Source organism: Protopterus annectens, chromosome 2.part1, assembly GCF_019279795.1.
Source record: "Protopterus annectens isolate FY-2018-M chromosome 2.part1, PAN1.0, whole genome shotgun sequence".
NCBI lineage: Eukaryota > Metazoa > Chordata > Ceratodontiformes > Protopteridae > Protopterus > Protopterus annectens.
Genome location: NC_056729.1, coordinates 1,848,344,100 through 1,848,369,245, shown reverse-complemented (window position 1 = coordinate 1,848,369,245; position 25,146 = coordinate 1,848,344,100).

Here is a 25,146-nt window from a genome sequence, read left to right as displayed (position 1 = left end):
CCTAATGCCTATGAGGGATGCCATTTTGTCTGTAATTTTAGGATGTGTTAACCATAACTGTCTTAATAGGTGCTTTGCCTGGATGTTCATTAATATTTTACTTGTTTTGTGCCTTGCAAACATGAAATTATCCTCAACCCTTAGTGGATGTGCAACTGGTATTGTAGTGCTCGGGTGTTGTTGTTTACTTGCACTTCTGTAATTGTTTTCTGGGAAATATGCGCTCAGCACACATATGATGCATGACATTTACTTAAAGATGGTCGGCAGACATATGTCAGTGTCAGACATGAATTAAGCATAATAGATAGCCTAGTACTATATGACTATTGTAGAGATTTTTTTAGGGCCGTACAATTCCCTGATTTCCATGCCAACAGAGCAATGCCTAAAAAATATCACTCTAAGAAAAGTGCAGGGTCTGCTGGTTTGTCCACATCTACCTGCTAGTTCAGATTTACAGATCTAAGAAAAATGTGGTGGTAATATAGGCCATCAGTCTCCATGGCTGATGGTTATTGGCTGTCTAGTCACCAATCAGCCCTTCTGTGACCATGGCTGATCTGATATGGTCACCAGTGCAAACATGATGGGTGGACGGGACCACAGCTACTACCTGATTTGCTGCAGGACCATGGTTATGCTCTGTGTTGTCATCCACTGAGCAGAAGCAGTGACATGGGAATGGAGGGCAATTGGTGGTGGGCCATTGAATGAGACCGAGGAATTACTGCCCAAGTTTCACATCCAAGCCTTCTTGAAATATACATGTTTTTTTGCTTATGATCAATAGTTAACTTCTGTAGACCATATAATTTTTTTATATATTAATCTTATATATACATTATATATTTATATGTATGATATGGTCTTTACATTACATTAAGACTTGTATAATCAAGTGGTCATCAGCAGTGAGAGAAGCATGTATACATTAGAAGATATATATATACATATGGATTTATTATTTTTTATTTTTTATATATCCATATTAGTATGATTTTGATATATATTCTTGGATAGACATGTTTTTGATATATATGTTTTTTGGTTCTCTATGACAGTCATTTGTTCAGTTAGAATGTTCAATTCACTCATTTTATATATATGAAAATTTGGAGGCATGGTCCTTTAAGAGTTGCACTATAAATAGTGTTCAAAATGGTGGAGATTTTGACTTTTCTCATTTCTTTGCATTGATAAAGGCTTATACAAGCCGAAACCGGTATGCTTCAGTAATGGTTACTACCATTACTTTGTATGGATTGATGGAACTATGATGGAATAAATACTTTTTATTTGGCAATTCTCTACGTGCTGGTCCACATTTGTGTGTTTATCTGATTTCTTTGAGGGACCGTGCACGCCTGTCCTATGTGCGTGTACTTTGGATTTGTGCATCAATATCAAGCCAAGGTTGTACAGAGCATGGAGGGGGATGGAGCTGTACCCTGGAGGCTGAACCATGTATCTTACAGCCCTGAATCTTTCCAGTACAGTAAGTCTTTAGTCCTGCAGACACACATACACACACACACACACACACACACACACACACACACACACACACACACACACACACACACACACACAGACATGCACACACACTCACACACACGCACACACAGGCACACACACACAGGCACACACACAGGCAAACACACACAGGCACACACCCATACGCACACACACACACACACACACACACACACACACACACACACACACACACACACACACACACACACACACACCACTTTAGTCCCCAGTGCTTTCAACACACCCACTGATCCTGGCTTTTCTAAAAATTAACCCCCACAAGTAAGTTCTCACACTTGCCACAAAAGCACTTTTTCTTTTGCTGGACTTCCAGCACTCACACTAACACACTTCCCTGTAGAAACATGCACTCATGTACTCTTCTATGAAAATGGTGATAAATGTGCCCTGTCCTTTGTACATTGTTACATAGGTTGCCTAGATCTGGTACCTAGCATGGTCATCCTATGCATGTGTGACCACAGCCTGGTATTTTTGCATGCATCACTTTTATTATAGTGTATCTGCCTAGCTATTATATAGTTATGTTGTAAAGCTATAAACAATCTGCTGACTCTTTGCTAGTACCACGGCATACTGTTCCCACCTCCATCTGGCATGGTCATCCCCTTCTACTGGCTCCTCCTCTGACTCCTCCCCTGGCCCCTTCATCTGACTCCATATCCATCTCAACTAGCACTGGCTGTGGTGCTGAGAACTGCTGGCCTTGCTAAAAGTCAACCTGCTTTAACTGCTTCCTAACTGTAATGTTATGTAACATATTACATATGGTCAGTATTTTGATACACATGTTGTGACATCAGCAGGCTACTTACACATTTTATAACATTTCTGGTTAGTTGTTGTTGTGTCTTTTGGCTTTTCACGGTTAGGGGTCGCCACAGCGGAACTCCGGTCCACTAATGATTGGCAGTTGATTTTTACATGCTGAGATGCCAGCCCTAATACACAACCTTCAACGAAGGTATGCCCATTCACACATGTCTCCACGCAGAAGACGCTCTAGCTGAGAGTCGAACCAGTCAGCATCTTACTGTGAGGCGACAATGCTACCACAGCACCACCACCGTGGATTATAACATTTCTGGTTAGTAATTGTGTATATTTGTACCCCTGGCAATTTGTGTGGCTTTCTGATAGGTGTGATGAGTCAGGGTTCTAAGGCCTACCTAGCATCACCCACAAGATGGCCCTGTGGGAGATCAACCCTCACAAACTGTTGATAAATGACACATGTTGGTGCATAACGGAGCACCTAGCACCTCTTTCTCATTATCATCAATCCCCCTTTTTACATTTTCTGCATGAAGTTGGGTATCATGTCAACTGCTGCCATTTCTCTTGATTCAATGGCATTTTCTACCTTCTTTGCCAGCCATGCCTGACTGCCTCAGGTCTTCTCCCACACAATCAATCCATCTCTTTGCTGCACACGCCTGTTTCCTTTTGCCTATTTCCTGTCTGTCCCAAATATCCTTCACCAGATTGCCTTCTGCCTTTTGTGCACATGTGCCTGAGCCACTGTAATCTGTTCCCTCTGATCTTTTCTACAATTGGAAGTACTTTGGCTTCTGCCCCAATGCCCTTATTTCTTTATTTGCCCCACAGTGTGTACCCTACCACCCATCTCAGGCACTTCCTCTCCATCACCCTACCTTCCTAAACTGCTCTGCCTTTACTGCCCAGGTTTCTGTATCATGCAGTACTACTGGTTACAGTACTGTTCCATCCACCTTACTTTATAGCTTCTTTGGCACTTGTCTGTCAAAGATTCAATGATTCAGAGAAACTTTATTTACAGGAGAGGTGGAGGAGTAGCCATCCTCTACGCCAACCAACTTACTCTCTCTCCACTCCCAACTGGCATTCCCAGTTTCATCCCTGCAAAAATTCTAATTGCAAATCTCAACCCTCATAAAAAGTTTGCCATTGTATCCATATATATCCCCCCAGGTGACAACATCCCTATTCTAGAAAACTGTCTGCCCTGGCTCACCCAGCATATCCCATAGGAAACTGTTATACTTGGGGGCGTCAATATTGATTGGATGTTTCTCCCCATCTCCAGCTATTAGCCTTAATCTATTTGGTTTCCACCAACTTATTTCCTCCCCAGTAAAAATCACAGGAAACACCACACTGGACACAAATGAGAAGTATGATTAGCGCTTTCGTTTATGCTCTATTGATAAACTTCTTCAGATCAAGTTACAAAGGAAATCACATATTTAAATACAAAAGTTAGAATGACATCACTTCCTGTCAGTAAAAACTTTAAAAATCTATAAACATTAATAAAATACCAATACAATTGGTTTTCACACGACCATAATAATAACAACTAACGAAATAAAGCTTTCAACTTTAATAAACTCATGACTGAGACAGTGTCATTTAATCCAGGAGACACCGAAGCGTTCAATTTCAGCTGCCATAATAATTCCTTTTCCTCCAGCTGTAATGAGATAGGGCCCCCTCTACCATTATCAAGAATTTTTTCTATTACTAAGAATTGAAACTCATGATCTGGGAAAGTTGACACATGTCTTGCCAAAGCATTTGTTGTATTGCTTTTAGAAATAGCATAAACATGTTCATAGATCCTGTTCTTTATAGCCCTATCAGTTTTTCCTATATAGTATGAAGGGCAGTTACGACATAATGCGAAGTAAACTACCCCCTTACTATTGCAATTAAATTTACCATTTATATGGAATCTTTTCCCATTAATCTCGAAGTCTTTTGCCACTAAAATATATCTACACATGTTACATGCCCCACATTTTGTCATTCCACAATGTGGTTTATAATATCCAGTTTCTTTTGCTTCCTAAATGCTCTTTAAATTTCTCCCTTTCCTAAAGGTAATGCTTGGTAATGTACCTAAACATTCTTTCAAAAATGAATCATCCATAATGAATGACCAGTTTTTAATGATGATATTCCTAATAAGGGGTGCATCATTAGAGAAAGTTGTTATAAAATTAGTCCCAATGAAGTCTTTCCACTTACTTCATCAATTAGGGAAGGTGAGAGATCAATATCTAGGCTATTAGAATTAGGAATATGCCCATTAAACAGTCCATCTTGGACATCGATTGTGTACTTCAAAATGGGTGAAAATATACCTTGCATTCTTTTAGATGAGACCTCTTTTGTCAACTTATTTATTAATGAAGAAGGATACCCCCTTCTAAGGAACATTTCTTTTAACAGATTACATTCGTCCAAAAAAATCTTCCTCAAGTGTAGACATCCTAGCTGCCCTGAGCAATTGTCCTTTCACCACCCCTGGTTTTTGATGTAAGGGATGGCAGCTAGAAAAATGGAGGAACGAATTAGAATGAGTCAGTTTCCGATGGACTTTAGATGTAAATAATTTCATTTCATAATTCTTAGTTAACAGGACATCTAAATAAGTGACAGAATTTACTTGAAATTCATAAGTAAATTCTAGAAAATTGGTGGCATCATTCATCTTCGAGATAAGAGACTCTGCTGACTCTCTGTCCCCATTCCATAAGATGAAAATATCATCCAGGTACCGTGTGTACCAAGAGACTTTCTCTTTGAAGAGAGATCCCCCTCTAAGAATATGATTTTTTGGATGAATGTAATTTGTTAAAAGAAATGTTCCTTAGGAGGGGGTATCCTTCTTCATTAATAAATGAGTTGACAAAAGAGGTCTCATCTAAAAGAATGCAAGGTATATTTTCACCCATTTTGAAGTACACAATCGATGTCCAAGATGGACTGTTTAATGGGCATATTCTTAATTCTAATAGCCTAGATATTGATCTCTCACCTTCCCTAATTGATGAAGTAAGTGGGAAAGACTTCATTGGGACTAATTTTATAACAACTTTTTCTAATGATGCACCCATTATTAGGAATATCATCATTAAAACTGGTCATTCATTATGGATGATTCATTTTTGAAAGAATGTTTAGGTACATTACCAAGCATTACCTTTAGGAAAGGGAGAAATTTAAAGAGCATTTTGGAAGCAAAAAAATCTGGATATTATAAACCACATTGTGGAATGACAAAATGTGGGGCATGTAACATGTGTAGATATATTTTAGTGGCAAAAGACTTCGAGATTAATGGGAAAAGATTCCATATAAATGGTAAATTTAATTGCAATAGTAAGGAGGTAGTTTACTTTGCATTATGTCGTAACTGCCCTTCATACTATATAGGAAAAACTGATAGGGCTATAAAGAACAGGATCTATGAACATGTTTATGCTATTTCTAAAAGCAATACAACAAATGCTTTGGCAAGACGTGTCAATTTTCCCAGATCATGAGTTTCAATTCTTAGTAATAGAAAAAATTCTTGATAATGGTAGAGGGGGCCCTATCTCATTACAGCTGGAGGAAAAGGAATTATTATGGCAGCTGAAATTGAACGCTTCGGTGTCTCCTGAATTAAATGACACTGTCTCAGTCATGAGTTTATTAAAGTTGAAAGCTTTATTTCGTTAGTTGTTATTATTATGATTGTGTGAAAACCAATTGTATTGGTATTTTATTAATGTTTATAGATTTTTAAAGTTTTTACTGACAGGAAGTGATGTAATTCTAACTTTTGTATTTAAATATGTGATTCCCTTTGTAACTTGATCTGAAGAAGTTTATCAATTGAGCATAAACTAAAGTGCTAATCATACTTCTCATTTGTGTCCAGTGTGGTGTTTCCTGTGATTTTTACTGCGTTTGGTGTTTTTCTCTTATTTCCTCCCCAACCAGAACCAAGAAAAACTCTCCTACAGGCTCTAGAATTGATTGGATCCTTACTTCTGACCCCAGTCTCTATCATAACCCTGACATTCTTCCTAACTCACTTAGCAACCATTCCCCTGCCTATATTTATAGAAAATTCAAACATTGCCCCAAAGAACACCACTTCAGAGAATGTCACAATCTAACTCACTTTGACCCCATTACATTTAACTCCATACTGTCCAGCATCAACTGGACCTTCCTCCATCACCTCCCTCTTAACAACGCAGTAACCACTTTTAACAAAATATTCCTAGATGTTCTAAACTCAATGGCCCCAACCAGAAAGATTAGAGTAAAATCAGACTGTGCCCCCTGGCTAACCAAGCAAACTCGTTCTATTATGCATCAGAGGGATAATGCCTGGACAACTTTGATCAAAAAAAGAACTCTTCCTCTATTCCAGTGATACAAAAAACTTAGAAACTTATGTAAAAAACTAGTCATAAAAGATAAAAAGACTTTCTTTAACTCCAATCAAGCCAGCCCACACAACCACCCAAAAAGATTTTGGTCTACAGTTAACACAATTCTCTATCCTAGTAAACCTCCAACCCCCAACTCCTTCCCTCTCAGTACTGTCACTGAGACCGCTGCACTCCTAAATCAACACTTCATAGAAATGATTCAAAAGCTAACTCAACCAAGTCCCACTGCCTCTACTTCACCCATACCTCCAAGTCCCACTTCCCCCATTTCATTCTCCTTTCAACCAGTTTCCACCTCTTTCATCACATCACAACTGAGTGAACTCAAACCTCTCCCTCTGTTGATAAATTAACCCCTCACTTCCTTAAAATCACTGCCAAAACCATTGCCTACCCAGTCTCGATCCTTATAAATCACTCCATTTCAGAATCACTTGTCCCAGACATCTGGAAAGCCTTCTTCACCATTTCTCCACAAAGGTGGTAAGTCCACCGACCCATCCAGTTACTGTCCCATTGCTGTCCTCTCCCCACTTTCCAAAATTCTTGAAAAATGTGTCCACACCCAACTACTTAAACACTTGTTGGACAATAATCTCCTAACTCCCACCCAGCATGGATTTAGACCACACATCTACTGCACATCTGCACATCTACTGCACTACTCTCATTCACTCAAACTGTAGCAGAAGCCCATGACAATAACCACTTAGTTTCCTGCGTATTCCTTGATCTTTCCAAGGCCTTTGATACAGTATCTCACCCTAAAATGATATCTAAATTCTCTGTTCTCCATCTCTCCATAAATTGGCTCTCTAGTTACCTATCTAACAAACAACAATCCATACGCTGGCAATCTATCACCTCCCCATTTCTACTTGTCAACACAGGCATTCTCCAAGGATCTATCTTGGGTCCCCTCTTATTCAATAACTTTACAAACAGACTACACTCTGCCACCAAGCTCTCTACATTCTTACAATATGCTGATGATTCAACCCTTATCACCACCGCCCATAACATTCCAGAACTCCATGGCCGTACCCAAGACACTTTCACCTCTGTCGAAACCTGGCTCACTAAAAACCAACTAATATTAAATCAAAAAAAAAAACTAAGCTTTTACTATTCCTACCTAAAACAATGGTGCATCTCAAGCCCTCCTTCTCTATTACCTCACTTAATAATACTATTGTCACACCTGAACCCTATACTAAATTACTAGGTGTAACCATTGATGACGAACTAAAATTTGGCATGCACATCAACCAGTGCATAAAAAAGACAAATCAAAAACTCTAACTTCGTACCATAATTATAAACTACTCTCTCCCTCCACCAAACCCTCCCTTGCTATGTCTCTTCTCTTACACTGTCTTCTGTATGCAGCTCCAGTCCTTACAAGCCTTCAGTCATCTCACGTCTCTAAATTAGAACAAACTTACCACAAAATAGCTAGATTCACCTACCATACAAATCTCACCACTGTCTTGCTCTTAAGTCTTTGTCATGGCCTGAATTTCAAAAACAACTTCTTCCACAACTATGCATTACACACACTATACTCTATAACCCCAATTCCTGTACCTCCATCTCCAACATTGTATCACTCTATAACCCCGCACATCAGCTTCGCACTATACTCTATAACCCCACTTCCTGTCCCTCCATCTCCAACATTGTATCACTCTATAACTCCACACATCAGCTTTGCACTATACTCTATAACCCCACTTCCTGTCCCTCCATCTCCAACATTGTATCACTTTATAACCCCACACATCAGCTTTGCACTATGCTCTATAACCCCACTTCCTGTCCCTCCATCTCCAACATTGTAAACCCCACACATCAGCTTCGCACAGCTGACAAACATCTTCTAGACATATACAAACATGCTAGAAATATAGGCAAGTCCCTCTAGAAATTCTCTATCACTCAATCCTGGAATGCCCTTCCCCTTAATATAAGAAGCATTCCTCATAAGGCCCCAATTTAAATACAAACTTAAAAACTACCTACGAAATATCTGGTCCTGTCCATGTCAAACTCCTACCTGGCATTATACTGCTCTCTTCCTAAGTTTCTTCTCCCCTACTCTACCCGTGTATCATATTTTTTTTCTCTACTTGTCTCTCTTATGACTTAATTTACATCTTAGCTACACCCTGTTTTCTTGTACATACTTATGCACATAGTGTTTCTAGCTATTAACCTTTATATAGATTTGTCATATTTACCTTATTAGATGCTGATTCCAGCTGTTTGCATCTTGAAAAACAACTGTATATAAAAAAAAAAATCATTCCTATTCTTCAATAGTTTTCAAGGGTTGGGAGGGTGGCCTAATGGTTAAGGTGTTTGCCTTATAAACACAAGGTACAGGGTTTGAATCTCACAGGGGATAATTGGCTAGGCTTAAAATGACTTGCAAGGGCAGTTAGCCTAGTACTAGCCTATGAACCTAATATATAACAAATTGAAACTATATCATTAACATAACTATTTTTTGGGATATTTTTGTAATACTTTTGTTATATTATTATTTGTATCTGGAGCTTTTCTCCACGGGTCTCCATTGAAAATGGGCCCCTGGCTCAGTTGGACTAACTCGGTTAACAAATGACAATAAATAAATACATGAATGAATGAATGAATGAATTTAGGACCATACAAATGCAACCTAAATGAAATTACAACTGTCAGTTCATGAGAGAAATTCAGTACAAATAATATAGATACAGCGGTATCAGAGAATAACATAATAAAGAAATAAACTAACACGTATGACATGCAAGAGGTAGTTACATTACATAAACATACCCATTATCCACTGATAAATAATAAATACCCACCACCAGACCCCCACAGTGTTAAGATACAGAATAAATAGAGACTACTGAATAGCAGCTGTTTAGTTGCCAATTGCACTTGTTAACCTTAGACGTGACTCAGTATAGCCATTATATTACATAATAGTAATTCTTCTTCTTTCGGCTTTTCCTGGTTAGGGGTTGCCACAGCAGATCACCATCTGCTCATGATTGGCAGTGGAGTTTTACAGTGTCGAGTTGCCATCCCGATGCCCAACCTTCTACAGAAGGCACACACACGCACACACTCATGCCTAGGGCCAATTTAGTGGGTCCAATCCACCTACAGCATGTATTTGGGATGAAACCGGAGCACCGGGAGGAAACCCACGCGACCACAGCAAGGACATACAGACTCCGCACAGAAGGCACCCCACCTGAGGATCAAAATGGAGAACTTCTTGCTGTGAGGTGGCAACGCTAACTGCTGCACCACCGTGGCCGCCCTATATTACATAATATTAATACTGATGGTAATTGCTCATAGCCGCAGAATTAAATGAAAAAAAGAGGCTTCAATGTATTAGGTGTTGTGGGTGGTGTCCGAGATAATATGTCTCACAGTTGTAGGATACAAACTGTTCCTTAATATGGTGGTCCTACAGCAGAAGCTGCGGTACCCCTTCCAGATGTAAGTTGTGAGAACCAGTTGTGGGCTGGATAGGTCAAATCAGCTAGTATTTTATATGTTCTCTTTCTTTCTCTTGTAAAGAAAAGCTCCTGAATAGAAGGGAGGCTTGCGCCCCAATTTTTTCACCCACCCTCACCACTCTCTGTAGTTTCTTCTTCTCAGCAGCTGTGCAGTTGCCGAATCATGCTATGAAGTTGCTAGTGAGGATGCTCTTGATAGCTCCCCTGTAAAACCTGGCAAGAGCAGACAGTGGGAGCCTGGCCTTTTTGAGCTTTCTCAGGAGGTGAAGCCTCTGTGGAGCCTTCTTGACCAAATGGCTGGAATTAACAGTCCAGGATGTGTCCAACACAGAAAGGCTTGCAGGGCTCAGAAGCTTACCAACAGTCCTGGATACAGCAACTCTGTATCTGGACTAAGCTAGTTACAGGAAAGGTGAGAAACAGGAGCAAATGTGGCTTTCAAACCAGAAAGTTGAAAGAGATGGAAAAAAACTGCCCAAACAGCCAATACATACAATTTCTGGGCCAGGAACAACTCCTGTTGTTGTAGATAGGCTACCTAATAGTTGCCACTCCCACTGATAAGCTAGAAGGCTTCCCTCCAACACAGAAAGGCTTTGGGGGCTCAGAAGCTTACTAACAATCCTGGATACAGCAACTCTGTAACTGGACTAGGCTAGTTACAGGAAAGGTGGGAAACAGGAGCAAATGCGGCTTTCAAACCAGAAAGTTGAAAGAGATGGAAAAAAACTGCCCAAGCAGTCAATAGCTACAATTTCTGGGCCAGGAACCACTCCTCTTGTTGTAGATAGGCTACCTAATGCTTACCACTCCCACTGATAAGCTAGAAGGCTTCCCTCCAACACAGAAAGGCTTTGGGGGCTCAGAAGCTTACTAACAATCCTGGATACAGCAGCTCTGTAACTGGATTAGGCTAGTTAAAGGCAAGGTGGGAAACAGGAGCAAATGCGGCTTTCAAACCAGAAAGTTGAAAGAGATGGAAAAACCTGCCCAAGCAGCCAATAGCTACAATTTCTGGGCCAGGAACCACTCCTCTAGTGGTAGATAGGCTACCTAATGCTTACCACTCCCACTGATAAGCCAGAAGGCTTCCCTCCAACATGGAAAGGCTTGGGGGTTCAGAAGCTTACAAAGAGTCCTGGATACAGCAAATCTATACCTGGACTAGACTAGTAACAAGAAAGGCAGGAAAGGCATGCAAAAGCATCAGAGACCTCCAAAGTAGACACCCAAGCAGTCTGCACCTCCCGTCACAAACCAGACAACACATAAAACACAAAATCAGTGCAGCACAATCACAGCCCTTAAAGCAAAATAACATACCTAACACACTAGTAATAGGTGAAGCTATAGTCAGACACACTGATGTCCCACTCACTAGGCTGGACAAGCTGAAGGTTACTGTTAGCTGCCTGTCGGGAGCCATAATCCACCACATAACACAAGCACTCAGGTCACTCCAGAACAAGTACAAATATGACTCTGTCATTGTTCATGTTGGTGTGACTGACCTGAGGTGTACCTCCCTGGACTACACGAAAAGAGACATGGAAGAGCTCTCTTATCATGTAGCCCAGGCTGGTATGACCCTGACCCTGAGTAGCATCCTGCCCTCACCAAGAATGATACCTCAGTATAAAGAAAAAAAATTATCAATTTCAACAATTGGCTAAGCTTCTGGTGTCATTCAAAGGGGATCCAGTGTCTGTCAGCCTGGGATGACATGCTCAACAAGCCGCATTGCTTCGCAAGAGACAGCTTACACCTGTCACCCCTAGGCTTTCAAATACTGGCCACGGCTCTTGCTACCCCCATAGTGCCTTTTTTAGGCAAGGCTCACAAGTCAAACCCACCTCCGTAAACAGCAAAATTAACAAAAATGCCAGGAGTTTAAATCTCAAAATGCACGTGCTCGAAGCACTCCACAGTATGGAGAATGTTGACGTCTGTACAGTAACTGAAACCTGGTTCAAGGCTCCAGAGAGAACCCCAGCACTACTGGGCTACAAGTCGTACCACACATTTTGATCACAGAACACGGACCAACACAGAAAAGGAGGGGGTGTATCCATATTCATCAAGGATACCTACACCTCCAGGTTATTGTTGCAGCATGATACCTCTGAGATCATCCATGTGCAACTAACATTGGGCAAATCTGCAATGCAAATTGTGGCCTGCTACAGATGACCCTCCATGACTCAGGACCACCACTCCACCATTCTGGAGACACTGGAAAACATAAAGGTCCTACCGAGCACCCTGATATTGGGCAATTTTAATTACACTACCATTAACTGGGAAAACTACTCGAGTACAAACTCCCAGGCCCAGCATTTCCCGGAATTAATCAACTCAAATGCCCTGCATCAGCTGGTAAACTCCCCTACCAGAGGTGAAAACATATTGGACCTGGTCATCACAAATATGAGCAAAAGGTGTTCCACACTGGAAATCAACCCGTCACTGGTTAGATCAGATCATAAACTATTCATTCTGGATGTACACACCCCACCACCACCCCCAACTAAGGAAACCATAGTAAAAAACTTTTCTAAAGCAAACTTCACCCCACTTAAGACAGAGGCGGTAAGTTTCACAGCCCCCACGCTATAGGATAGCATGCCCAAGATGCAGAAACCTTTACAAATGCACTCTATGAGAACTTACAAGGATGCATGGATCATGCCATCCCTAGCAAAACCAAGACTCACTCCTCTAAGAGAAGGAAACCAGTCTGGTGGACCCCTGCTATAAACTAGCTATACAATAGAAGGAATAGTTCAGACAAAAAGCAAATCCCATGAAGGAAAGACATACCTTATCAGTATCAGTAAGAAACCAATGAACCAAAAGGGGGTGTGGTGCTTATAAGAAAAACTATTGAACCAAAAAAATACGCACTTGGGTAATCTTTTCTCCAGCAGTGTATAAACACGAAGTTTTTCTCCAGCAGTTAATAAACAAAAAGTTTTTTCTCCAGCAGTTTATTAACAAAAAGTTTAGTGTTTTTGTCAATCCACAGTACAGTTGACTTCTTCAAACCAGTATCAGTAGGAAACTAAGGTCCCTCATAAATTCATCCAAGGCTAACTTCGAACAAAAAATAGCCAAGGATGCAAAAGATAACCACAAAGCCTTCTTTAACTATGTTAAGAATCTAAGTGGCAACTCACAGATATGCACTGAACTAGTGCAAAATAGCACAAAATATACTGAACCTACTGATATTGCCAACATCCTGGCAGATAGATTCAGTGCAAACTTTACCCCCCTCTCACCCCTAAAAGGGCCCACAACAATACTGGAAAAGTGTAGTGTCCCAGAAATCACAGACGCACAGGTGAAAATAGCCCTTTTAAAAGCCAAAAACACAGCGTCAATGGGGCCAGATGGTGTCCCAGGCTGCATCTTATTTATTTATTTATTTATTTCACATTTGTTAACCAGGTTGGTCCAGCTGGGTATGAATTTACCCTTTTTCAGTGGAGACCTGAGGGGAAAAGCCCCAAACAGACATACAAATACATACAAATACAGTCTTGCATGAACTCCCCACACCTAAACATGCTGTTCAACCTTAGCCTCTTCACAGGCTACATGCCCATAGAATGGCACACAACAATGGTTATTCCACTCCACAAAGGAGAGGCTACAACTGACCCTGGTAACTATCACCCCATAAGCCTGACTAGCCTGGTCTGCAAGGCTATGGAGAGCATCGTCATGGAACTCATTAACAAAGACATTGGGAACCTCCAAACCCTTGACCCGACCCAGTTTGGTTTTGTTAAGGGCAGATCATGCCTACTAAACCTGGTTGACTTCTTTGAGACAGTCACCGAGGCCATAGACGAGAGAAAGGTTGTTCACACAGCCTACCTTGACCTCGCCAAGGCTTTCGATACCGTTCCCCACTCGGGTATTACAGAAAAACTCACCAGCCTGAACATAAACCCCGTACATCATGAGATGGGTTGCTAACTGGCTTACAGACAGAACTCACACAGTAAGAATAGCTGGCTCCAGGTCCGACTCTAAACCAGTCACAAGTGATGTCCCGCATGACTCGGTCCTGGGACCCCTACTGTTTAGCATATACTTCTCAGAAGTACAGGCAAACACAGGAGGACTATGGCTAACCAAGTATGCTGATGACTCCAAACTGGGAGCCATAATTGACTCTCTGGCTGACATGTATATCCTCCAAAAGGGCCTTACTGAGACGGACACTTGTGTCAAAGTAATGGCCTCAAGCTAAATGCCAAAAAATGCATAGTCATCCTGTTTGGGAAAAACAAAACACCCACGAATTACCACATAGGTGGCAGCGCCCTTAATACTGAAGAGGTAATAAGAGATCTGGGGACCCAGGTAGATAGTAATCTCTCCTTTGATAATCATATTGCCAAAGTAGTTAGGAAATCCTTCTATGTGGCCCATCTAATTACTAAAGGGTTCGCATCTAGAAATAAAGAGGTTATGGTGCCCCTCTACTCGTCACTCATCAGACCCATCATAGAGTACAATGCCCCATTTGGGATGTACCTCACAAGACACTTCCAACAGCTGGAGAGACCACAAAAGTACCTCACCAAGAGGATTACTAGCCTCAAACATATGGCCTATGCAGCCTGACTGAAAAAACTCCGGCTGTACTCAGTGGCATATTGCTTACTCAGAGGTGATCTCTGCCTGACTTATAAAGCCATGTCCAACTCAGAATTGATGGATATGCTCCACCTAAAGAAATCCAAGTCACTGTAAGCCACGCACTCTAGTGAGCTAAACCTCACTACAACAATAAATAGAACATGCTGGAAGGATAGATTCCTGTCATAGAGACTCCCCATGCTTTGGAACAAATTTCCAAACTACATTAGGCAGAGCACCTCACTAACACTCTTCAAGAGAAACCTTGACGAGTGGATGGATAACAGAAAATACACACCTGGGATTATTTCATTGGCTCTGCTTAACAGAGGATCAGTTAATTAATCAATGGTGTGGCGAAAGCCGACACACTCTGGCTAGGCTTATAAATGCCCTTGGGCAGATAGCCTAGTACCTACCTATGAACCTATGACTTTATAGGAGAGGTCGTCTGAGATGTGAAGGCCCAGGAACTTGGTTGTTTTGACTTTCTCTACTACCTCCCCTTTGATAGTGAGTAGTTGGTGAACTGTTGCCTTTCTCCTGAAGTCTATAATCATTTTGTTGGTCTTATTAACATTCAGGACCAGATTGTTCCTGTCACACCAGGCAAAGTGTTCACCTCATCCCTGTAGTTATGTTCATCCCCACCACTAATGAGACCCACGACTGTGGTATTGTCAGTGAATTTTATAACATGGTTTGAGTTATGTTTTGCAATGCAGTCATGGGTGAGGATGGTGAAGAGCAAGGGGCTGAGCACACAACTTTGGAGAACACCAGTATTCAGGACTATGCATTGAGAGGTGTTGTTTCCAGCGCATGTCCACTGGGATCTACCAATCAGAAAGTCAAGAGTCCAGTTACATAGGTGCTTGTTTATTTCAAGTTTCACAAGCTTATCACCAATTGTATCAGTATCACAATGCTGAACGCAGAACTGAACTCGATGTACAGCAGCCTTATGTAGTTATTCCTCCCTTCTAGGTGTTTTAGTGCAAGGTGTAATGTGACTGATATCACATCTGCAGTCGATATATTTGCCTGGTATACAAACTGGAGCAGATCGAGGACTTAGGCAGACCCAGAGAAAGATGTTTCTTCACAATCCTCTCAAAGCACTTCATGACATTTGAGGTTAAGGCGACTGGTCTGAAGTCATTGAGGCAAGCAGGCTTGGGTTTCTTCAGAAGTGGGACAATACTTGTTTTCTTGAAATAGGAGGGAACTTTCTCCATAGCAAGGGATGAGTTAAAGATGTCTGTCAGTACCAGACATAACTGATCAGTACAACCATTCAGCACCTTGCCAGGTATATTATCTGGTCCAGCAGTCTTCCTAGGGTTCACCTTTTTAAGCTGAAGTCTCACCTCCTCGGAGTTTAAAGTGAGCACTATCTCTTCTTTGACAGTGTTTATTTTACAAGGTACTGGGGTGTTCTTCTCATCAAATCTGCCAAAGATGGAGTTTAGTTTATTTAGGAATTCCAAGCTGCCATCACATTGGGCTGTTTTGGTCTTAAAGTCTATGAGTTGCTGTATCCTCTGCCATAGACTTCTCGTGTCCCTCATGTCTTGGACGTGAATCTGAATTTTCCTCACATACTCCCTCTTTGCCTCTTTGATGCCTTTTTTCAGATTTGACCTGGTTGTCTTTAATCTTTCTTTGTCTTGGCCTTGAAGACTGTTTCTTTCCCTCAGTAGCACGTAGACATTCCTGGTGAGCCAGAGCTTCTGATTAGCTCTTATAATGATGGCTTTCATAGTGGTTACATCCTCCATGCATTTATTTATGTAGGCAAGAACTGATTCTGTATAGATGTCTATGTCTAACTATAGTTTGTACGTGGCCGCTTCTTTGAAGAGCTCTCAGCAGGTAGTATTGAAACAGTCCTGAAGGCAATCCATGAAACCCTCCTGCCAGACTCTGACCTGTTTATTTGTCAGTTTTTCTCTGATCAAATCATCTTATAGGTAGGCAGAAGCAGGATGGCAGAGTGATCAGAGTTGCATGTGCTGAGGTGCTTCAAAGCTTTAAAGGCTCATTTAATATTGCTGTAAGCTTTGTCTAAAGTATTTACCCCACTGGTGGAGAAATCCACTGATAAAAATTGGGGAGCACCACCTTAAGCTTAGCTCTGTTGAAATCACCTGCTATCACATGTGCAAATTCTGTGTTTCTGCTTTGTAGGTCACAGATAATATTATGGAGTTTATTTTGGGCTTCAGTAGTATTAGCACTGGTGGGATGTACGCTGTGTGACATATATCTGACTGCTTTCCCTTGGTATATAGAAAGTCTGCATTTTGGTATCAATATTTCCACATCTTCAGAGCAGTATGATTGAATCAGCTTCCAGTCTTTGCACCGTCTCTTATTAACATAGATGCATTCCACCTGTAGCTTTACCACTCTGTGTTTTACTTCTATCTGATCTAGAGTTAGCCCATGCAGGTTCACAGCATTGTCACAAATGTTACTATGTAGCCAAGTTTCAGAGAAAATGAACAAACAAGTGTCCCTCACCTTATTTTTGTGAGCTTTATTCTCAGAACGTCCATCCTATTATCCAGCGAGCAGACATTTGCAAGTAATACTGAAGGTAATGCATGCCTGTTGGGGTTTCTCTTCAGTTTAGCAGCAACTCCACCTCTGCAGCCTCTCTTTCTAGTTCTTTCACCTCATCTTTTTCTTCTGTAGCTGCTCTGGGGCATTCCAGAACCATCCCTGTGAAGCTTCAGAGCTCTGAAGGCATTCCTGTTTAAAATGCAGAGATCCAGGATTTCTGCAAGTGAAGTAGGCCCGCAGTACTCTGCAGGCAACAAAGATTCAAGATAGCATTTTGTTCTAGTAATCTGTTTAATTCACAGTAATTTCCTTCTGGTATAAGTAGTTATATCCACATAAAAACATCAAGAAAGTTACTTTTTTTCATTTTTTTGTGTGCAAAAGAAGCAGGAATAAGCATTTCTCCACGATGAGCTAACAAAGCTGCAGCCTCAAAAGTAAAGGACACTGCTCCGGAACAATAAAGGTGCTCTCAGTAAAAATAGGACGCCAGTTGCTGCCCTCAAATAATGTTCGTAGAATACGAATAATAGTTAAAAATGTTTAATAGCCAACAGTCTTAAAACACATAGACACTAGGAACTCATATACAAACAACTGATTTAGCGCTTTCATCTCCTGTTCAGGAGACTTCTTCAGAATCAGTAACAATAGTACAAAAACTTGTATTTATACAACTTCATTGAACATAAGACTGTTTCATTGACTGGCTAGTTAATTAATTAAGCATATAAGGCAAAGAGAAAAAAATAATTGTCAGTTAAAGAACCATTAACATAATACAAAGACATAATTCCCCATTCTGTATATATAAATATCCAAGAACAATTGATTTGATTTTCTGTATGAAGGATATAAATAAATATATTTTATTTTATTTTAAGGTATATATACTAAAGTATATATATATATATATATATATATATATATATATATATATATATATATATATATATATATGTACTACAGAAAGAAAAACAACCATCTTGCTGAGGGTAATAAATGATAGCACAATAGTACAGTGCAGTATAATGCATGTAACACTGTTGAATGTTAGGTGAAATAATTCACTAAAATATGTATATATATATATATATATATATATATATAATACGATGTAAATACACAAGTATGATATGATATAATATGTAATAAATAATTAAATGAATATGTTAAATAGTCAATGAATGTATAAAATAAATTTAACTTGAATATCATGTAAAAAAAGTAATAAATATATCATAAATTCATGTTAAAATACATATTGGAAAACATAACATAAGTGACAATAAAATATAATGTTCAAGTATGAATTAAAATATAAAATATAAAATATCAGCTTTAAAAATCAGTATTCAATGGTGTATAAAATGTAAAATGTTAGTATTGACCAGTTTAAACATATGTACCAGGATCCTGAAGCAACAAATATTCCAATATAATGTTAATATTTCTTCTTAGGATCGGCTGCCAATAATTTTAATGCAGGGGTAATAGAAATGTGATCATTTAAACCCTTTCCACAACATGCGTCCAGTCTAAGTTGCCAAATTATCTCACGATATTCCAATAATGTCTCCCAGTCACCCCCTCTTTCTGGGTGAGCAACTTCCTCTATTACCCAGAATTTGAAATTGGCCTCCTTACATACCAGTACATGTCTGTATAATGCATTATTGATACATTTCCTATTGATATCCCTTATATGTTCATAGATCCTGGTCCTGAGGTGGCATTCTGTTTTGCCAATATAATAGCACCGACAGGTTTCACAAAACGCTAAATAAACTATGCCTTTGGAATAACAACTATTGTACTTTTTCCATTTAAACAAATTCCAAGACTAGGAATCCTAACATTTTTAGTTCCTGCAATGTATGTGCATTGAGCACATCTCCCACATCTGAAGGTGCCTATTCTTGTACATGCCCCTGTAGTATGTTCCTTACAATTTTCGACAATGTTCTTTATATTTTTCTTTCTCCTATAACTATACTTAATTTGGCCATAAAATATATTAGTTTTACTAGATGTATGTTGAAACATCTCCCAGATTTCATTGATGCTTCTTTTTAGCCATTGAATGCCCTTAAAATAAGTCAAAGGTAAATATGGGGTATTTCTGATGTTAGATGTATTTTCTTGTGAACAGGGGATATCCATATTTCTAGTGGTTCTGGTATGGTGTGATCCGATCGATTGACCCTCCCCATTACCTAATAAAGGGATATATCTTGTATTTCTACCTGAACACACATATTCCTTAATAGGACGTATAAAATCTGAGGGGTACCCTCTGTCTAAAAACATTTTTTCTAAATGATCAATTTCTACCAAAAAATCATTGCTATCAGAAATCATTCTGGCCATCCTGATCATTTGACCTTTCACTATATTTTTCTTTAAGTAGTATGGGTGGTCACTAGTAAAATGTAAATAGGAATTAGAATAATGTTCTTTCCTATAGATGTTGGATTTGTAGCATTTATTCTGGTAGTCCTTATCAAGTCTAACATCTAGGTAGTGTATACTGTCTGTTCCTATTTGGTGTGTGAAGTGTAAAAAATCAGTAGTATTATTGATGTAATCCATAAATGTCCCAATAACGTTATGGGCACCGTTCCACAAAATAAAAATGTCGTCTAGAAATCGAAAATATTTTAAAATATATTTATTGAATTCAGATTCAAATATAAATGTTTTCTCCCAATAGAGCATAATGGTATTAGCATAAATGGGGGCACAAGCTGCTCCCATTGCATACCTTCTTTCTGGTGGTAATAGTCCCCCTGAAAAAATAAGTAATTATTTCGAAGGACAAGTTCCATGTTCTCCAGAGTCAATTTGAATTCGTCCGCAGTTAGAAAATTAAGCTCTATTAAGATCTCCTCAAACCATAAGAGGCCCTCATTGTGTGGTATGACTGAAAAAAGATCCTTCACATCAATGGTAATGAAAATTATATTTTCCAAAAAAGGACAATGACCAATCTTGTTCAGAAAATCCCAACTGTCAATTAATAAATGTTCATAAAATGTATATATTTTTTCCAATTTTGTGTCAACATATATTGCCAAAGGTTGTGTTTTTGACCCCTGGGAGGACACTATAGGTCTAAGAGGTGGATCATATATTGATTTGTGGATCTTTGGGATCCCAAAAATAGCAGGGATCACCGGTTTAGGGACTTTTAAAAACTCATAGAGTTCTTTGTTAATTAGACCTTGCATGAGATTATCCTCCAACACCAAATCAATTTTGTGGTATGAAATATTGATTTCATTTTTTGACACTGGGGAATAAGTATGTTCGTGGTCCAGAATGTCCAACATCCTCCTTGTATATTGTTATCTCTGTGGAGCTTTTCTCCCCGGGCCTCCGCTGAAAAAGGACATGTATCCAGTCGGACTATCCCGGTCAACAAATGTAAAATAAAATAAAAAATAAATAATTGTGTATTCCCATTTATCCATCAGTACCATTCCTCCACCCTTGTCTGGTTTCATAACTCTTATTCTATCATTTTTACTGAATTCCTGTAACATCTCTTTTTCAGTATTAGTTAAATTGCTTTCAGTCACTTTGTTTCCTTTCTTGAATTCCTTTTTAATTCTATTTATCACACATTTCTCAAAACTTAAAATTTCATTATGGAGAGGAGGATTAAACACACTTGATCTCTTTAAATTATTATTTATAACCTGAGTAGATTTGTCATGATATAAATATTTTAAATTTAGTTTACGAGTAAATATTTTAATGTCTAATAAAATATTTTCAATACTAGGTTTGTTAGTGGGTACAAAAGAAAGCCCCTTTACAAATAGTTTAAAATGGTTTTGACTAACCTCCATATCTGTGTAGTTAAAAATCTTAAAATTGTTAAAAGTACAGATAATATTATTCTGGGTATTTTCACTCGTAGTTCCTATAACCATATGTTCATTGTTCTCAGTTGTGCTAGAAATATTAAATATATTATGGTTAAAACTAGGTGAATACTGTATATCCCCATTGTTTATCTGTGACTCCTGTTCTCCGCCACCTGTGCATATGAGGGTTGCTGCGTCCAACTGCGTATTCTCTCGGACCTCCTCGGCTCTTCTACACCTTAAGGGATGTTTTCACCCATGTCCATATCTCTGTATCTATCTGTAGAATGTAGTTCAACATTATGTGTTTGTGCTCCTTCATATCTGTTGAAATCCCCTCTATGATATCTGTCCCTTTTATAATGGTTGTAATTTTGATTGTTTCTATTTCTGTACTGATAACTTTTCCTTGTCGTGTCGGCGCTATAGGCATACCCATTCCTATAAGCCTCCATGTCTCTCTCTATTTTTTTTAATTTTCTGTTGGTATTGATATTAGTATTGTGATCAACATCATGTAAAACTCTATTGTATATATTATTGTATTCTTCTATAGAAAACAAAAGATCATTACTAATCTCAATATATATTCTATCCACTTCCTTTTTAACATCCAAAATAATAATAATAATAATATAGCCAGTCCACAGTTGTTTAAAATATCAGTAACTATTTTAAAAAATGCATTGTCATCTACACAAATGTTTGGAAACTTAATTATTCTAAGCCCTATTGGAACAATTTTTCTTTGACACACTTGTCAAAGTTCCAATTTTCTACTAATAAAGACTTGTATTTGGTTAACAAATTTTTTAAGGTCTTACATTTGTCCTTAAAAGTAGATGAAGGGTCCATGGGGGCGTTTTTCTTACTGTTCATATTTACTTGGAAAGACTGATTCAGCCACGTATTAAAGTCCACATTTAGATACGTTTCTTCATGAATGCGATCCCGATAACCTCTACGATGTTCTCTCGAATCTACAGTCCTGTTGGTACCCATATTCCGGACCTCTCTGTCTGTTTCACCTCCATACTGCTCATTCCTGGTGTCTGATGTCATCACTGGTGTGCCACTCCCCTTTGGGCTGCTCTGCGCACACGGAATACCGCTATCAGCTCCTGTTGGCATGTTGGTAAGATTCTCAGTCTGCGAATGGGTCTGGATGACCCTGATAAGTTCGTTCAATAAGGAACTACTATCCATAGTAGTTAGAGGCTCCTCGTAACCGGTGCAGTACCCGAAAGGTGCAACCAATAACCAAGTTCAAAGCTGCAGCCTCCTTGGGTGCCGCCATTTTTTTCATATGTTTTTTGTCGTACACTACACCTGCCACTCTGTGCCGGTTAGGTGCAGTCCCTCCAATTCTAGTTTTGACCTCCTCATTTAGACTTCAACCAACACTCTCAGATACATGAAGCTAATAACCTGTTCCACTGTCTTCCCTTTTATCTCAGTTCTTAGCTTCTCTGTTTCCATTTTCTGACATTAGAACTGCCTTATCTGTACTCAGTTTCATGCCATGTGCCTTCAGTTTACCATTCCACTACTTTACCCTTTGTTGAAGTTCCTGCTCAGAGTCTGCCTGTAATGCCACATCCTCTACATACAGCAAGTCCCTGCCAACACATTTGTTAATGTAATTGATCACCAGTATGAACAGCACTGGGTTCACAGCTGAACCCTGATGTACCCCCACTGGGAACCCCTCTGTGAGACTGAACTCTATTCATGCTTGAGTTACTGGGTCCTTGTACATAGCCTGCACTAGTTCTACCAGTGTTTCTGGAACTCCAAAACACCACAGGACTACCCAAATCAGGGTTTTTGGGACCATGTTGTATGCTTTCTCCTAGTCTATGAATGCCTTGTTTGACTCTTTCTTCATTTCAAATTTCTTGTCAACAATCTGTCTCACTGCAGACATGGTCAGTTGTGCTGCACCCTGATCTGAATCCAAACGGCTCATCTTCCATCTTACTTTCTACTACTCTGTGTATTTGTTGATCCATCACTCTGTCCAGAACTTTCATGCAGTGTGACAGGAGTTCAGTATGTCTGTACTGCCCACAGTTGTGGCGGTCCCCTTTCTTCTTGTATACTGGCACTGGTATATTTATTCTCCAGTCATCTGGGATACACATTTCTCTCCGTACTGCTATGAGTACCGTCAGGAGCTATTTGTTCCCTATCTCACCCAACATCTTGGATCATATCTGCTGGAACTTCATCTGAGCCTGTTGCTTTCCCTGACTTCATCTTCCTTAATGATGTTCTTGCACCTTCTAGGGTGGGCTCCTCCACTCCTCTCATCATAGATTGTATCTGTGGGTTTTCTTCATTCAGACGTTTTCGGTACTCCTTCCATCTGCCTTTGATGTCCGGTGGACTGGTGAGTAGGTTGTTACTGAAGGGTGCTTGACTGTCTTCTTTGCATTTAACCTGATAAAGTTTCTTTGTGGCACTTACTGAGTCACTTTCCAGAAGCTGGTAGAGTGCCTGTGATGCCTTTTTCGATGCTATTGCAACTCCACTCTTAGCCTCTCTGCTAGCCAACCAGTATTCCTTCCTACTCTGGTCCATCTTTTCTGTCTCCCACTTTTTCTTGCACTCCTTCTTTGTTTTGATGACTTCCTGGACTTCTACATTTCACCACTAGCTTTCCTTATGTACCTTATTCCCATAACTGCCTTGGCCACATATCTGTTCTAGAGTTCCCATACATGCTGTTTTGAGGTGCTGCTATTCTTCTTCAACTTCTTCTTCAGGGTTGGGAGGGTGGCCTAATGGTTAAGGTGTTTGCCTTACAAACACAAGGTGCAGGGTTTGAGTCTCAGAAGGGATAATTGGCTAGGCTTAAAAAGGCTCACAAGAGCAGTTAGCTTAGTACTAATCTATGAATCTATGAATCTAAACTCCACCTATTTCCTCTTCTTCCTGAGGTGTCAGAACCATGAGTAAGTCCTTGATGTCCAGTATTTCCTCTAGGAGGAAGTTGACCTGAGTTGCATGATACCCACTCTAGTATGTCATCTTGCGACTGTCTCTGTTGCTGAACCGTGTGTTACCCACCATCAAACCATTTGCCAGACAGAAATCCAGAACAGCCTCTCCTTTTTGTTCCTGTTGTCCCCCCATATGGGTCCAGGCAGTCCTCATTATTGTTTTGTCTGTCCTGAGGTGTGTGTTCAGATCACCTGTTAAAAACACCAATTCTTGTTGTTCTGTTTTATCTAGTAGGTCCTGCATCTGCTGTCTGAATGCTCTCCTTTCTTCACTATCATATCCTTGCTGTGGGGCACAGGTTGAAATTACGAATAGTGCCCTATCATAGGCTGAGATTATGAATAGTGCCCTATCATAGGCTGAGATTATGAATAGTGTCCTATCATAGGCTGAGATTATGAATAGTGCCCTATCATAGGCTGAGATTATGAATAGTGCCCTATCATAGGCTGAGATTATGAATAGTGCCCTATCATAGGCTGAGATTATGAATAGTGCCCTATCATAGGTTGAAATTATGAATAGTGCCCTATTCTCACTCTAGAGTCTCATTGTCATGGGTTTGTCATTAATTCTGATGACATTCCTCATGTCTTCTGAAGCCACTCCTGTACCACAACTCCCACACCATTTCTAGTCTGTTTTCCTCCTGAGTAGTACTCTCTAGATCCTAAGAGAAGTGGCTTTACTGCACTGCCCTTCTGTCTTGTCTCCTGGATACATAGGCTGTCCAGCCTTGTCCTTATC